The sequence below is a fragment of the Stegostoma tigrinum genome, chromosome 5, assembly GCF_030684315.1.
Source record: "Stegostoma tigrinum isolate sSteTig4 chromosome 5, sSteTig4.hap1, whole genome shotgun sequence".
Lineage (NCBI taxonomy): Eukaryota > Metazoa > Chordata > Chondrichthyes > Orectolobiformes > Stegostomatidae > Stegostoma > Stegostoma tigrinum.
In genome coordinates, this window is record NC_081358.1 from 11,955,485 (window position 1) to 11,970,150 (window position 14,666).

At 44.4% G+C, this 14,666-nt stretch overlaps 1 protein-coding gene across 2 annotated transcripts in view; it reads right to left on the minus strand.

Moving 5' to 3' along the window:
• The window catches only part of reck (reversion-inducing-cysteine-rich protein with kazal motifs), a 174,604-nt gene extending 162,711 nt beyond the window's left edge, over positions 1-11,893 (minus strand). Inside the window, exons 1-2 of one of the 2 annotated variants that reach the window (XM_048529019.2) lie at positions 11,790-11,893; positions 57-141 (exon numbers count right to left, since the gene is read on the minus strand). The gene's annotated coding sequence lies outside the window, so the exon portion shown is untranslated. The remainder of the gene's footprint in view (positions 1-56; positions 142-11,789) is intronic. The other variant, XM_048529021.2, reaches the window with a different exon arrangement.
• Between the last annotated feature and the right edge of the window lie 2,773 nt (positions 11,894-14,666).

Genomic DNA, 14,666 nt, shown 5'->3' on the forward strand with positions numbered 1-14,666 from the left:
AAGAACTACAGCTGAAGTTGGTTATGAAGTCAGATTTGGGTGATGGTGATGACTACCTTTTTTCCATGGTGATCACTGGAGACTCAAAGCCTCCCTGGATATTGCATCATCCAACAACAGCTTCAGCAAGAGTTATAAATTCTATATGGGAAAAAATAAAAAGTTATTAAGTAACTGAGAAAGATCTGAAGAAGAACAAAAAAATAAACAGAATCCATTAATCTTCAGGAATTATTGCAAGTTTACTGCTGAAGGCAAGGTAAAAATAAGTTAATTGATAAATGGAGGTTTGAAAGGAAGAAAAGCAGTTGTGATTGAGACTAGTGGGGTAGTTAAGGGGGGAAAAATTAATTGACAACATGATACATTGTAAGACAGGGCACTGGATGAAAACAGAACAATGGAGTCAAGTTGTTGATTGCACCAGTTGGCACGACTACTTCCTCTTGTGCTATAAACCTCTTTTTTTTCATCTTAAATCAGTTGTTTAAACTGTTATAAATCTTCAACACCGTTTAAATCTGTGATGTTTGCCTCTCAGGACCTGTAGGGTATACACTTTTACCTTATAACACATTGTCACATTACAATAGCACCTGGCCATTCAATTTCAGAAACCATAAAGATCCTCAGCAATGTCGTACACTGCTCAGCAATTCCTAAGTAACAGCATATGACACTGCTCATAAGCTAATTGTTAATGTAAAATCTCAGATGAGCAAAGCCTTTCTTCCCCCAAAAAGTAATGTGTTCTCCTAATTAGAAAATTGATTTTATGAAACAACTTCAAAATAGTAGAACATCCCTAAGGTGCTTCACAGGATGTTTTCAAACAAATTTGAAACCAAACACATAACATTAACACTGAAGAAGCAGCTTTCAGTAGCATCTGAGATCTGATTATATTCTTCCAATATAATTATGACGTCTAAGTAATGGAACCTTTCAATATTTTTAAAGCAGAGGTAGCTACATTCTTAATTACCAAGGCAATAACTATTGGAGATATGCAGGAATGTACAGCTCAGGTTAAAATTAGATCAGCCAGGATTTTAGTGAATGGCATACTGGTTGCCTCCTCTTGCGCACAATATCCCTAAGGATATTGAACACAATACAATAAACTGAATGTTAAATTCTGAGTGCGGGAAACATTGGTTGGAAACAACTGGCTTTAACTTAAATAAAGAGAATTATATGAAATGAGGATACAGTTAAATGAAGTGAGCTGGGCAGATAGATTAGCAGGAAAGACAGTAAGCTATCAGCAGCAGTCATTTATGAAAATGCTTCGTGACTCTCATCAGAAATATATTCCAGTAAGGAGGAAAGATTTAAAGAGAGGGTCAAACGAACCACAGTTAGCCAAGGAAGTTCAGGAGAGTATCAAGTTGAAAGAAAAGGCATATAAAGGAGGCCAAAGCCAGCAACAGCCCTGAAGACTGGGATAAATTCAGAATACAGCAAATGAGGGCTTAAAAGACAAGAAACAGAGCGAGGAATATGAAAACTGACAAGAACATCTTTAAATATATAAAAAGCAAGAGAGAGGTCAAAGTGAATATGGATCCATTAGAAAATGAATCTGTGGAGATAATTATGAGGAACAGGGAAATGACAGAAATTAAACAGACATTTTACATCAGTATCTTTGGCTGAAGATACTTCAAATGTCCCATTAATACTGAAAAACACAGGCGAGGAATTAAGTACCATCTCCAGCAAAGTAGTACTGGACAAACTAATGAGACTAAAGGCAAATAACTCCCCATGATGGCTTGCATCCAAGGATCCTAAAAGAAATAGCTCTAGGGATAGTAATGAATTGGCTGTAATTTTCCACTGCATTCTGAAGTAGTATCAGACGATTGGAAAACTGACAAAATGACACCCCCATTCAAAAAAGGAGGGGGGCAAAAAAGGGTGTAAATATGGCTTGATTAGCCTAACCTCTACTGTTGGAAAAGTAATGGAATCAATTATTAAGGAGGTAACAACAGAAAATTTGGAAAATCATTATCTAAGCAAAGTTAAAATGGCTTCATGAAAGGAAAATCACACCTGACAAATTTATTAGTTTCGAGAAAATCTCAACCCAAGATAAATAAAGGGAAACCAGTATGTGTTGTATTTGGACTTGCAGAGACATTCAATAAGGTAGTACCCAAAAGATTTTTCTTTATTCATTCACAGGGTGAGGGCATCGCTGGCCAGGCAACATTTATTGCCCATCCCTAAGTGCCCAGAAGGCAGCTAAGAGTCAACCACATTGCTGTAGGTCTGGAGTCACATGTAGGCCAGACAAGGTACGGATGGCAATTTCCTTTCCTAATGGACATTAAGTCATAAGATAAAAGCTCATGATGTTGAGGTAGCATATTGGAGTGGATACAGAATTGGCTAATAGGCAGGAAACAAGAAGCAGGGATAACAAGTTATTTTTCAGGTTGGCAACCTGTAACCAGTGGGGTTCCAAGCGATCAGTGCTGACACTGAAACTGCTTACAATATACATTAATAACTTGGACAAAAGAAGTGAATGTACTATAACCAAAATGATAAACAACACAAAAATATTTGGAAAGGCAGGTCACAAGAGGGACAGAATACTGATAGATTAAGTAGGCAAAAAGTTGACAAATGAAGTATAATGTGGAAAAATGTGAAATTGGTCACTTTGGAAAGAAGAACATAAGAACAATTATTTAAATGGAGAAAAACTACAGAAAGCTGCAACAGAAAGGAACTTGTGGGCACGTGTACTTTGAAATACTGAAAGGTAGCATATGGGTGCAGGCAATCAGGAAGGCAAATGGAAAGTTGGCCCTTACTTCAAGGGAATTGAAGTATATGAATAGGGAAGGCATAGTGGAACTGTACAAGGTGCTGGAGAGACCACTTCTGGGAGTATTGAGAGCAGTTTTGGTCCCCTCATTTAAAGAAAGTGATATAATTTAATTGGAGGTTGTTCAAAGAATGTTCACGAGGATGATCCCTAGTAAAGAGGATGAGCCCTAGTAAAGAGGATGAGCAAAGCTAAACAGGTTGGGACTCTGCTCATCCAAGTTTATAAGAATGAGAGGCGATCTCATTGAAACATATATTAGTCTGAAGAGCTTTGACAGGGTAAATGCAGGAGGATGTTCCACTCATGGGACAGTCCAGGACCATAGTTTCAGAATAAAGTCTCAGAACAAAGTCTCAGAATAAAGAGGTACCAATTTTAGACTGAGATGAAAAGGTATTTCTCTTTTGAGGCTTCAATGTCTTTGGAACTCCTTGCCAAGGAGCACTGTGGGGACAGAAACCCTTTGTATATTTAAGGCTGAAATACAGGGATTCTTGGACAGTGGAGGAAATCAAGGAGTATGGGGAAACAGCAGGAAAGTGGACACAAGGGATGTTAAATCAGCCGTGATCCTACTGAATGGCGAAGCAGCTCAAAGGAGAAACAGCCTACTTCAGTTCCTATTTCTAATGATCTTCTATATTTGGAAAATATGGCACATGTAATTGACCTTGGTCCATCTTAAACATGCCTACATATATTGAAGCTACATTTACTGGGCACAGTTTTAGATTGTAGCTGTGTTATCCTATTTCATTGATAACAACACAGAGTGATGTGTATAGAATTCAAGTACAGCAAGCCCTCATTTAAAATCAACACAGTTAACATAGCTTTGATTTAAAACTGTTCATTGAAGCAAGACCTATTTATCATTGCCACTTAACACGATTTGGCACAGACTTCTGTGGTCTGCCTTATCTCAAAACCTTTTCCACCAAGCTTCCACTCCTGCACTCAATTCTAAAGACTTCCTGGCCTTCCTCCAGTTCCCACCCCTGCCCTGTGTCAGTCTTCAATAATCCCTGACACAGCTAACATTCCTGCCCCCGTTCTTACTTTTAAAGCTTTTGGTGTCCACAACTCTGCCAGTCAGTCAATCTCTGAATTTTCACTGAAGTGATGGGCTCTACATAATGTAGATGTTGCTTGGTGCCAATAGTTTGCTCTGTACGCACCAATGAGGTTCTGCCAAGAGTTAGAGACTGCCAATTTAAAGAATTAGACTCAAGTGAAGAAACTTACTATTATGTGCAGTAGGTATAGTAATATTATACTAGTTCGCTCTTTTTAACATTATATGACAGGTTATTTTATTTGTAACAATAGGCATTTAGGAAGAAACACCATTTCAAATTAAATGGTTTTAAAGTTTTCTACTGAAAAATGTTCTGAAGTAACCAACTGCAACATTTCCCTTCTATATTTAGTGACTTATTCAGTGATTTATTTTGTTTTGCAAGTTATTTCAGATGGGACTATGCACACATATGGACGCACTTTTGACGGCACATCTCAGTACACAATGGCAATCTCATTCACATTTCTGCTCTACATTTTTGAATGTTGATTCAAAGGGGAGCAGGGTTTCTGATTTTCAACTTCAATAGTGACAATTCTCAAAACAGCACAAGAGTTAGCCTGTCACCGTCTGGTAAATGCAGACAAATAAAAGAAGAAGAACAGGACAAGGGAACACGGCTCAAATTGACATCAAGCACATTCAGCACTGCGGTCAGCAGATTCTTCATAAGACAGACAGAGCTTTCTGTTCCTGTAAGAATAGATTTGAATCTCAAGATCATCCTCACAATGAAGAATGTGACAGCGTGATATGAGTGAATAAAATTAAGTATTAAAAAATGACCAGCCTCAGTAATGTCCTTTCCCAAAGGCCCTCAGTGTGACATCACAGTGGCATACAGTCCTCCTTTTATTTAATGGATCCTTTATGGATCTTAATGGATACTCCTTTACCTTCCACCTTATTCAGTTCATGAATTAGTACTGTCCTTGATAACCACCATTTCGAAGGTGCACCAAAGATGGCAAGAATGGAAAATGTACTATGGGCAGAGGACTTCAACATCCATCAATAATGACTCTGCAGCATCATCACTGACCGAGTCAGTTGAGTCCTAAAAGACAAAACTGATATGTAGGGTCTGCAGCAGGTGATGAGGGAACAACAGAGAAAATTGTCTATTTGACCATATCCTCACCAATCTACCTATCACAAATGCATCTACCCATGACAGTCCAAAGTGACTGCCGCACTGGCCATTTTGACTTTAAAATACACTCTATTTTGTCTTGGGCAACGTCACCATATTGAACAGGACAGATGTCAAACAGATTTAGCAACTAAAAACTGGGCATCCAAGAGGAAATGTGAGCCACCAGCAGAACAACTATCCTTGTACAGAATTGTTAAAATCTCATCCTGGCACGTTCACCATTCTACCACCATCAAGCCAGGAGATCAACATTAGTCCAATGTAGAGTGCAGGACAGCATTTTAGGTACCAGGCATACCTAAAAATGAGGGCATTAATCTGATGACCATGCAAGCCAAACAGAAACAGAACATGTTCGAATGAAGCAATCCCACACAAATGGATCAGGTTTGAAGTTCTGCTACCTCCAGTCATGAATGGTCATGCACATTAAATAACTAACCAGAGGAGGCAGCTTCACAAGTACCCCCAGTTTCAATAATGGGTGAGTCCAGCACATCAATGCAAAATGTGCAAATATCTTCAGCCATAAATAGTAGGTAGATGGTCAATTCTGGCCTCCTCATAGCAGCCTCAACATTACACACGGCAATCACTGATTCACTGCACGACATCAAGAAATAGCTGAAGGCACTGAATACCATGAAGATATTCAGACCCGAAAACATTCTGGCAATAGAACTGAAGACCTGTGCTCCAGAATGAGCTGTGCCTTTAGTCAAGCTATTCCAGTATATCTACAAAGTAAATGCCAGTGTTGTAATGTGAAAAATTGCCAAATAATGTCCAGTGCACAAAATGCAAGACAAATCCAAACTGGCCAATTATGACCAGTCTATCCAATGGCACCTGCTCAGAAATAACCTGCTACTGACCCTCAGTTTGGGTTCCAACAGCTTCCAAACACAATATAATCTTGGTCTAAACATAGATAAAAGAGCTGAACTCCAGGGGTGAGATTGGAGTAAGTGCTGTTAACATTGAAGCAGCAATCAACCAAGTGTGGCATCATGAAGGCTTACAAGGCTGGAATCAAGATAAAAGAGAGGCAAGCTGAAAAAAAATGTTGCATCTTGACTAGCAAAGCAAACGATGGCAGTGGTTGCTGAAAGTCAATCTGCAAAACGCCCAGTGGCAACTCACCAAGTTCCTCTGACAGCACCTTCCAAAAACACATAACCTCTACCAACAATAAGGATAAGGGCAGCAGATACATGGGAATGGTTACACCTGAAAGTTCCCTCCAAACCACACACCATCCTGCAAGGTCCACAATGCAAGAATAAAAGCAAAATACTACAAATGCTGAAAACCTGAAACAAACAGAACCCTGGTGAAACTTAACTAGTCTGGCGGCACCACTGGAGAGAGAAACAAAATAAATTTTTCAAGGCTGGTATGACTCTTTTTCAGGACTATGAATTTGAAATTTTAATATGGTTTATCTTCCGCAGATGCTGTCAGACTGGCTGAGTTTATCCCCAATTCTCTGCGTTTGTTCCATACAACATTAAATTTAACTGAATTCTTTCATGGCCAGCAGCAACACTGCACAACCATGCATCAAGATACCATACTCCAAGTTCTGCGAACTGATAAACAGGCTACGTAAACCGTTAATTATGAATGACTATTTAAAGTTTTGTGAACTTGCAAATGAAGCAATAAAGTTGTTAAGCTTCCCATTTCAATAACAATGCAAAGTTCTTTTGGGTGTAGCGCAATACAAAATACAGTTATTACTCACAAGACTGGTGAACTTACCAAAGCCATGATGTGCAAGATACCCTGTCAAGCAGAGTTCAATGCATTCAGGCAACTGGCACACTTCAAATAAATGATATATAGCAAAAAGGCAAACTACACAGAAAAATCATTTGGCCATTTTATTTCAAAGCTACTTATGTTTTCCATTGGTCTGGTAAAAGGTGGCTTATGGAAATCATTTGATTTGGTCCCCAAAAACTAGAGATTTAAAATTCTTGTCATTGTCTTTAAAGCTCTCCAGGAACAGTCTAAATCTCTGGACCCCTTTCCAAAGCTACAAACCCATTTGTACCACTTAATATTTTATTTTAACACGTATCTATTTAGCACTTTTCAGCAAGCAGCTCAGGTTTTTTCTCCAAGTTAAAGGTGCTACACAAATAATGGATCAGTTTTCTCACAGTGGTAAACAGAAATCACAACATGCACTTGCAAAGTCTGATTCTCCAACTACTTGCAAATCAGCCGAAAATGGTAAAGTAAGTTGACAAACTGGGACTTCAAGTTGGGGTTGTTCTCCTTAGGGAAGAAAAAAAGTCAAGCTTTTCTCAGTGTTCAAAATCATGAGAAGTCCAGACAGCATAGGTGGAGAAACTGCTCCCCATTGAAAGCCAGATGACACTGGGTCCTTTATCAATCACCTTAAAGTGGCATGGCACAAGGAAAAGATAACACACTGTGGAGCTCGAGGAACATAGCAGGCTAGGTAGCATCAAAGGAGCAGGAAAACTGACGTTTCAGATCGGGACCCCTCTTCAGAAAAATGTCTGCTTTCCGGCTTCTCTGGCGCTGCCTGGCCTGCTGTGCTTCTCCAGCTCCACTCTGTTATCTCTGACTTCAGCATCAACAGTTCTTACTATCTCTGGTAGAAGGAGAAACTTTTTTCAGGACAGTGTAGTTGGGATCTGGAATGAACTACCCAAGTTAATCTGATCTCTCAAAAGAAACCTGAATAGCAACCTGAAGAGAAAATAGCTGTAGAACTACATAAAAGGACAAATGGGACTGGCTAAGTAGCTCCAGCAAAAAGATAACACACAGACGATGGGATATTCTGAGATAATGGGAACTGCAGATGCTGGAGAATCCAAGATAATAAAGTGTGAAGCTGGATGAACACAGCAGGCCAAGCAGCATCTCAGGAGCACAAAAGCTGACGTTTCGGGGCTAGACACTTCATCAGAAAGGGGGATGGGGAGAGGGTTCTGGAATAAATAGGGAGAGAGGGGGAGGCGGACCGAAGATGGAGAGAAGATAGGTGGAGAGGAGAGTATTGGTGGGGAGGTAGGGAGGGGATAGGTCAGTCCAGGGAAGACAGACAGGTCAGGGAGGTGGGGTGAGGTTAGTAGGTAGGAAATGGAGGTGTGGCTTGAGGTGGGAGGAAGGGATGGGTGAGAGGAAGAACAGGTTAGGGAGGCAGAGACAGGCTGGGCTGGTTTTGGGATGCAGTGGGAGGAGGGGATGAGCTGGGCTGGTTTTGGGATGCGGTGGGGTAAGGGGAGATTTTGAAGCTGGTGAAGTCCACATTGATACCATTGGGCTGCAGGGTTCCCAAGCGGAATACGAGTTGCTGTTCCTGCAACCTTCGGGTGGCATCATTGTGGCACTGCAGGAGCCCCATGATGGACATGTCGTCTAAAGAATGGGAGGGGGGAGTTAAAATGGTTCGCGACTGGGAGGTGCAGTTGTTTATTGCAAACCGAGCAGAGGCTTGGGGACCATTTTGCAGAACACCTCCGGTCGGTTCGCAATAAACAACTGCACCTCCCAGTCGCAAACCATTTTAACTCCCCCTCCCAATCTTTAAACGGCATGTCCATCATGGGCCTCCTGCAGTGCCACAATGATGCCACCCGAAGGTTGCAGGAACAGCAACTCGTATTCCGCTTGAGAACCCTGCAGCCCAATGGTATCAATGTGGACTTCACCAGCTTCAAAATCTCCCCTTCCCCCACCGCATCCCAAAACCAGCCCAGTTTGTTCCCTCCCCCCAGTGCATCCAAAACCAGCCCAGCCTGTCTCTGCCTCCCTAACTTGTTCTTCCTCTCACCCAAGCCTTCCTCCCACCTCAAGCCGCACCTCCATTTCCTACCTATTAACCTCACCCCACCTCCTTGATCTGTCCGTCTTCCCTGGACTGATCTATCCCCTCCCTCCCCACCTATACTCTCCTCTCCACCTATCTTCTTTTCTCTCCATCTTCGGTCAGCATCCCCCTCTTGCCCTATTCATTCCAGAACCCTCTCCCCATCCCAATCTGTGATGAAGGGTCCAGGTCCGAAACGTCAGCTTTTGTGCTCCTGAGATGCTGCTTGGCCTGCTGTGTTCATCCAGCTTCACACTTTATTATCTTATGATGGGATATTCTGATGATTTATAATGACTTACGACAAGTATACTAAAAGACGTAAGAAAACACAAGTTTTCGTCACAATCAATCAAAACCCTGCTACCAGTTCTGTTTCAGTTTGTAAATCTCTCAGTTCTGAGCCATTCTAGATCAAAACTCAAGACTCCAACGCAGTCATAATCAAGTGCTGTGCCAAAGATACAATATTTCTGTTGAGGTGTAAAACCAAGATCTCATCTATCTTCTGAGCTAGATGTAAAGGATTCCATGTTATTTCAGAGAAGGGGAGATCTGTTCTCCCAAGTGTTCTGACCAACATTTAAACTTCAACCCAACAAAATAATTTTCCCAAACTACATTGTAGTTTGTAGTGTATTGTTGCAGCACTACAAATTGGTCAGCACATTTCCTACAACAGTCAACAGTTCAGAAATGTTTTCTTGGCTGTAAAGTACTCCAAGATGACCTGTGTATGTGAAAGGCAGTACACAAGTGTAAGTCTATCTTGAAACATTTTGCACTCAGACAAAAGGAACTGTTGGCAAGTAATATCTAAACTTGAAATAATTTGTCTTAGCTGCAGCCAATGTTGCATCATGAATAATTTAATGCATTTAAACAACTTAAAATAATACACTGAAGCACTAAACTTAGGAAAACTTGCTGCCAGCCTCATCATTACAGCAAAACAAACAAACAGCTTGACTGTAATTAGTGGCACATTTAGTTTGCAAGATCTTACACCCAGGCTTGCGTACAGATTCTGTCTCCTTTCGGCTCCACTTTCGAACAGATTGCACACGATGGCAAGATTACACATTTGGAATTGCTTCATCACAAAGAATCTAAAACCAACAACTGCGAGGGATGCAGGTGGGTTGGGGTAGGAGGGAACGATGAGTGAGGGGCGGGATGGCGGAAATGACAAGGTGGGGGAACAGAGGGGCAGGGAACAGGGTGAGGCAAATGAAAGCGGTGGAACGAGGAGGGTGCAGGGAATGAGGGAGGAAGTTGGAGAGAATGAAGAGTGGGTTTGAGGGGAGTGCTGACACAGAGGTTGGGGGGGAGGGGGCGCCAAAGGTGGGTGGGTGGGGGGAGGGAATTCGGGGGCTGACGCGCGGTGGGGAGGCAGGGTGAGTCAGGAGGCTCCGACACAGGGGTGTGGGGGGGGGGTGAAGAAGTCAGGGGCTCCAAAGTGGGGAGGAATGGAGTGACGGGGCAGGGACACAGAGTGGGGGGCTGCAGAGAGGAGAGGGGTGCTGGCACAGTGGGAGGGGGGGATCCGGTGGCGGCGCTGACACGTTGGGAGGAGGGGCAGCGCTGACACGGCGGGAGGGGGGGGGGAGATTTGGGGGGTGGCAGCGCTGACACGGTGGGAGGAGGGGGGCAGCGCTGACACGGTGGGAGGAGGGGGGCAGCGCTGACACGGTGGGAGGAGGGGAGGAGGGGGACAGCGCTGGCACGGTGGGAAGAGGGGATTCGGAGGGGCGCTGACACATTGGGAGGAGGGGATTCGGGGGGGGCAGCGCTGACACGGTGGGAGGGGGGAACAATGACATGGTGGGAGGGGCGAGCCGGGGGGGGGGCGCTGACTGGTGGGGTTGGGGAGTCTGGGGAGTCAGGGGGCACTGACACGGGGGGAGGGGGAGTCGGGGGGAGGGGGCGCTGACATGGGGGGGGCGCTGACATGGGGGGGGGGGCGCTGACATGGGGGGGGGGCGCTGACATGGGGGGGGGGTCACAGGCGCTGACACAGCGGGTGTGGTGGGAGCCAGGGAACAGGCGGAGTCAGGGGCGCTGACACGGGCGGCGAGGCGGCAGTCGGGGGGAGCGCAGACACGGGCGGCGAGGGGGCAGTCGGGGGGAGCGCAGACACGGGCGGCGAGGGGGCAGTCGGGGGGAGCGCAGACACGGGCGGCGATGGGGGCAGTCGGGGGCAGCGCAGACACGGGCGGCGAGGGGGCAGCGCAGACACGGGCGGCGAGGGGGCAGTCGGGGGCAGCGCTGACACGGGCGGCGAGGGGGCAGCGCTGACACGGGCGGCGAGGGGGCAGCGCTGACACGGGCGGCGAGGGGGCAGTCGGGGGGGGGGGGGGGCGCTGACACAGGGGGTGGGAGGGGTGAGCCGGCAGGGGTTGGGGCGCTGACACAGGGGTGGTGTGAGGGCACTGACACGGGGTGAGGAAGGGGGAGGATGTGGCACCATTCATGGAAGGTGAACAAGCTGACGTTTCCAGTGTCGGTGAGTCTTCATCAGACTGTGATCGAGGTTGGGCGGGAGGGGGTGTGTGGGGGGGGTGACAGAAACATTAGCCGGCTCTCTGACCTGCTGTGATCACCGGTATTTGTTGTTTTCAGGACAGATTTCAACATTTGCAGTAATTTGTTTCTCGGGTTTGTCGTTGTTGTTGTTGGTGGGGGGGGTGTTGTTTATAAGGGGGAAGGGGGGCACGAGGCTGGGTCTCTCGGTTTCCCTTCCACGCTCCCAGACTCAGATCACGGCGACTAACGGCTGTCCGTCCGCTGACGAACTGGAACTCAAGCCCATCCTCCTCCCCTTCCCCCCAAGCGATGATCGGACCGTTACCTTTTCCTTGGAGCGGGGCCCGATTCCCGGATCCACGAACAGACCCCTTTCTCTCCGGCTCCAGCAACAACTACAGGACCGCTCGCTGCGCCCTCACGTCAGACGTAGAATGCTTGTCATTCAGGGGTCGGGGCCCGGGTTATGCGATTATGCGGGGTCCGGGGTAGGTGATTACACCTTGTCATGCGGGGAGGGAGTTGGGTTGGCGTTGGTGAATATCCAGGGTCGGGGGTCTTTGTATATGATTATCCAGGGTCCGGGGTCTGTAATTACAGCGAGTCCGGAATACAGTGTGTATGAATATACAGGGTCCGGGGTTTGTGATTATCGCGGATTCGGACTGCGGTGCGGTGGAGATGAGTATGCAGGGTCCGGGGTCGCGTCTGTGTGTGGTGTGGTCCAACAGTGTTTGGGACTGGTTAATATGTTCTCTCGCGGTCTTGGCATTACACAAAATAACTGTCGTTACAACAAGGAGGGAGGCTATTTAGTGGCTCTCCAACCGAGACTCTCACCAAGTATTATTCTCATTCCCGTTAATCGCTATTATTCCGTTTTGAATATTGCTCCTTCTGAAGGTGTTAGTTCAACCTGCCTCGGCTACACTCTCAGGCTCCAGACCTGAACCTTTGGGTTCTGTGAATTTTTACTTTTAACTCACATCACCTTTGTTTCTTTCGTGAATTATCTTTAAATCTATCCCTTCTGGTTTTTGATCCTTTCATGAGTGGGGACATTTTATTCCCAATTCACTGTGTCCACGCCTCTCATCATTTTGAATAATTCAGTCCTCCACAGTCTTCTCCGAAGAGGAAACTCCCAGCTTTCCAATCTATCCTCATAATTTAAATTCCTCATTCCTGGAACTGCACTTATAAAAGTCTTCTCACTTTTGTAAATGTTTTCACATCCTTTCTTAATTGCAGTGGCCAGAATTTCACACAACACACAATTTGAGGCAAAACTATAGAGCATCCTTTTTAAGTTCAGCACATCATGCTTGCTATTGTGGTCTGTACCTTATTAGTGAAACCCAAGATACTATATTCTTTATTAACACTCTCTCAACCTGTCCTGACACTTTTTATTTGATTTATTATTGCTGCATGTACCAAGATACAGTGAAAAGTATTGTTTTGCATGTTAAGCAGACAAATTGTAAGTACAGAGATAATGGGAACTGCAAATGCTGGCGAATCCAAGATACCAAAGTGTGGAGCTGGATGAACACAGCAGGCCAAGCAGCATCTCAGGAGCACAAAAGCTGACGTTTTGGGCCTAGACCCTTCATCAGAGGTCCAGGCCCAAAATGTCAGCTTTTGTGCTCCTGAGATGCTGCTTGGCCTGCTGTGTTCATCCAGCTCCACACTTTGTTATCTTAAATTGTAAGTACATATGATAATAGAACCAAATGCAAAATATAGTGTTACAGCTACAGAGATGGTGCAGAGAAAGATCTATGAGAGGTCCATTCATAATTGATAACAACAGAGAAGAAGCTGTTCTTAAATCTATTGGTACATGTGTTCAAACTTTTGTATCCACTGCCCGCTGGAAGAGGGTGGAGGAGATATTACCAAGGTGGGGGGGATCTTTGATTATGTTGCCTGCTGTCCTGAGGCAGCAGGAAGTGTAGAAGGAGTCAATGGATGGAAGGCTGATTTTCGTGATGGACTGGGCTGTGTTCACAGCTCTCTGTAATTTCTTGCATGCTTGGGCAGAGCAGTTGCCTTACCAAGCTGTGATGCATCCAAATAGGAGGCTTTCTATGATGCATCAATAAAAATTGGCAAGAGTCATTGTGAACATGCTGAATTTCCTTAGCCTTTTGAGGAAACAGAGGCACTGGTATGCTTTCTTGACTGTAACATCGACATGGATCTACAAGGATACGTCGTTGGTGATACTTCTAGGAACTTGAAGCTCTCAACCAGCTCCACCTCAACATTATCGATATAGATGGGGCAAATCTTCCATTCTGCTTCCTGAAGTTAACGACCACCTCCTTCATTTTCCTGACATTGAGTCAAAGATTGCTGTCTTTATATCATGCCACTCAGTTGTCTCTCTCTTTCCTGTACTTTGTCTCGTCATTGCCTGAGATCCGACCTACTACAGTGGTGTATCATCAGCAACTTTGCAAATGGAGTTAGAGCTGAATTTATACTTTCAATTACTTTTAGTTACCTATACACATTTACTCCCAGGTCCCTCTTCTCCTGCACCCCCTTTTGAGCTGCACCCTTATTTTGTATTGTTTCTCTGGATTCTTCCTACCAAAATGTGTTATCTCAATCTTCTCTGCATTAAATTCCATTTGCTATATTGACCCACAGTGCGAAGTTAAAAAGTCATTTTGAAGTTCTGTATTAGTCCCCTCACAAATTACAATGCTTCTAATTCACATGTCATCTGCAAATTTTGAAACTGTGCTCTAAACACCAAGGTCCAGACTGTTAGTATCTTTCAAGAAAAATAAGGGTTCCAGCATTGACCCCAGTGAGTGCCACTACCAACCTTAACTGCCAAAGAAACATTGATTAACCATTATTCTCTGTGACCTGTCACTCAGCCAATTCTAAATCCATATTGCTATGGTCCCTTTTATTTTGTGAGTTCTAACATTGCTAATATGTGTTCTGACACGCTTTATCAAGGACCTTCTGGAAGTTCTTCAACTTATCCACAGCATTACCCTCACCAGTCCTCTCTGTTACCTCACAAAAAAATACAGTCAATTAGTTCAATGTCCAATTCCACTAGGAAACCCATGCTAACTGTCCTTAAATATTCTGCATTTGTCAATGTGACTATTAATTTTGTCCTGAATTATTGGTTCTAGGAGTTTCTCGGCCATTGAAATTAAAATGATTAGTC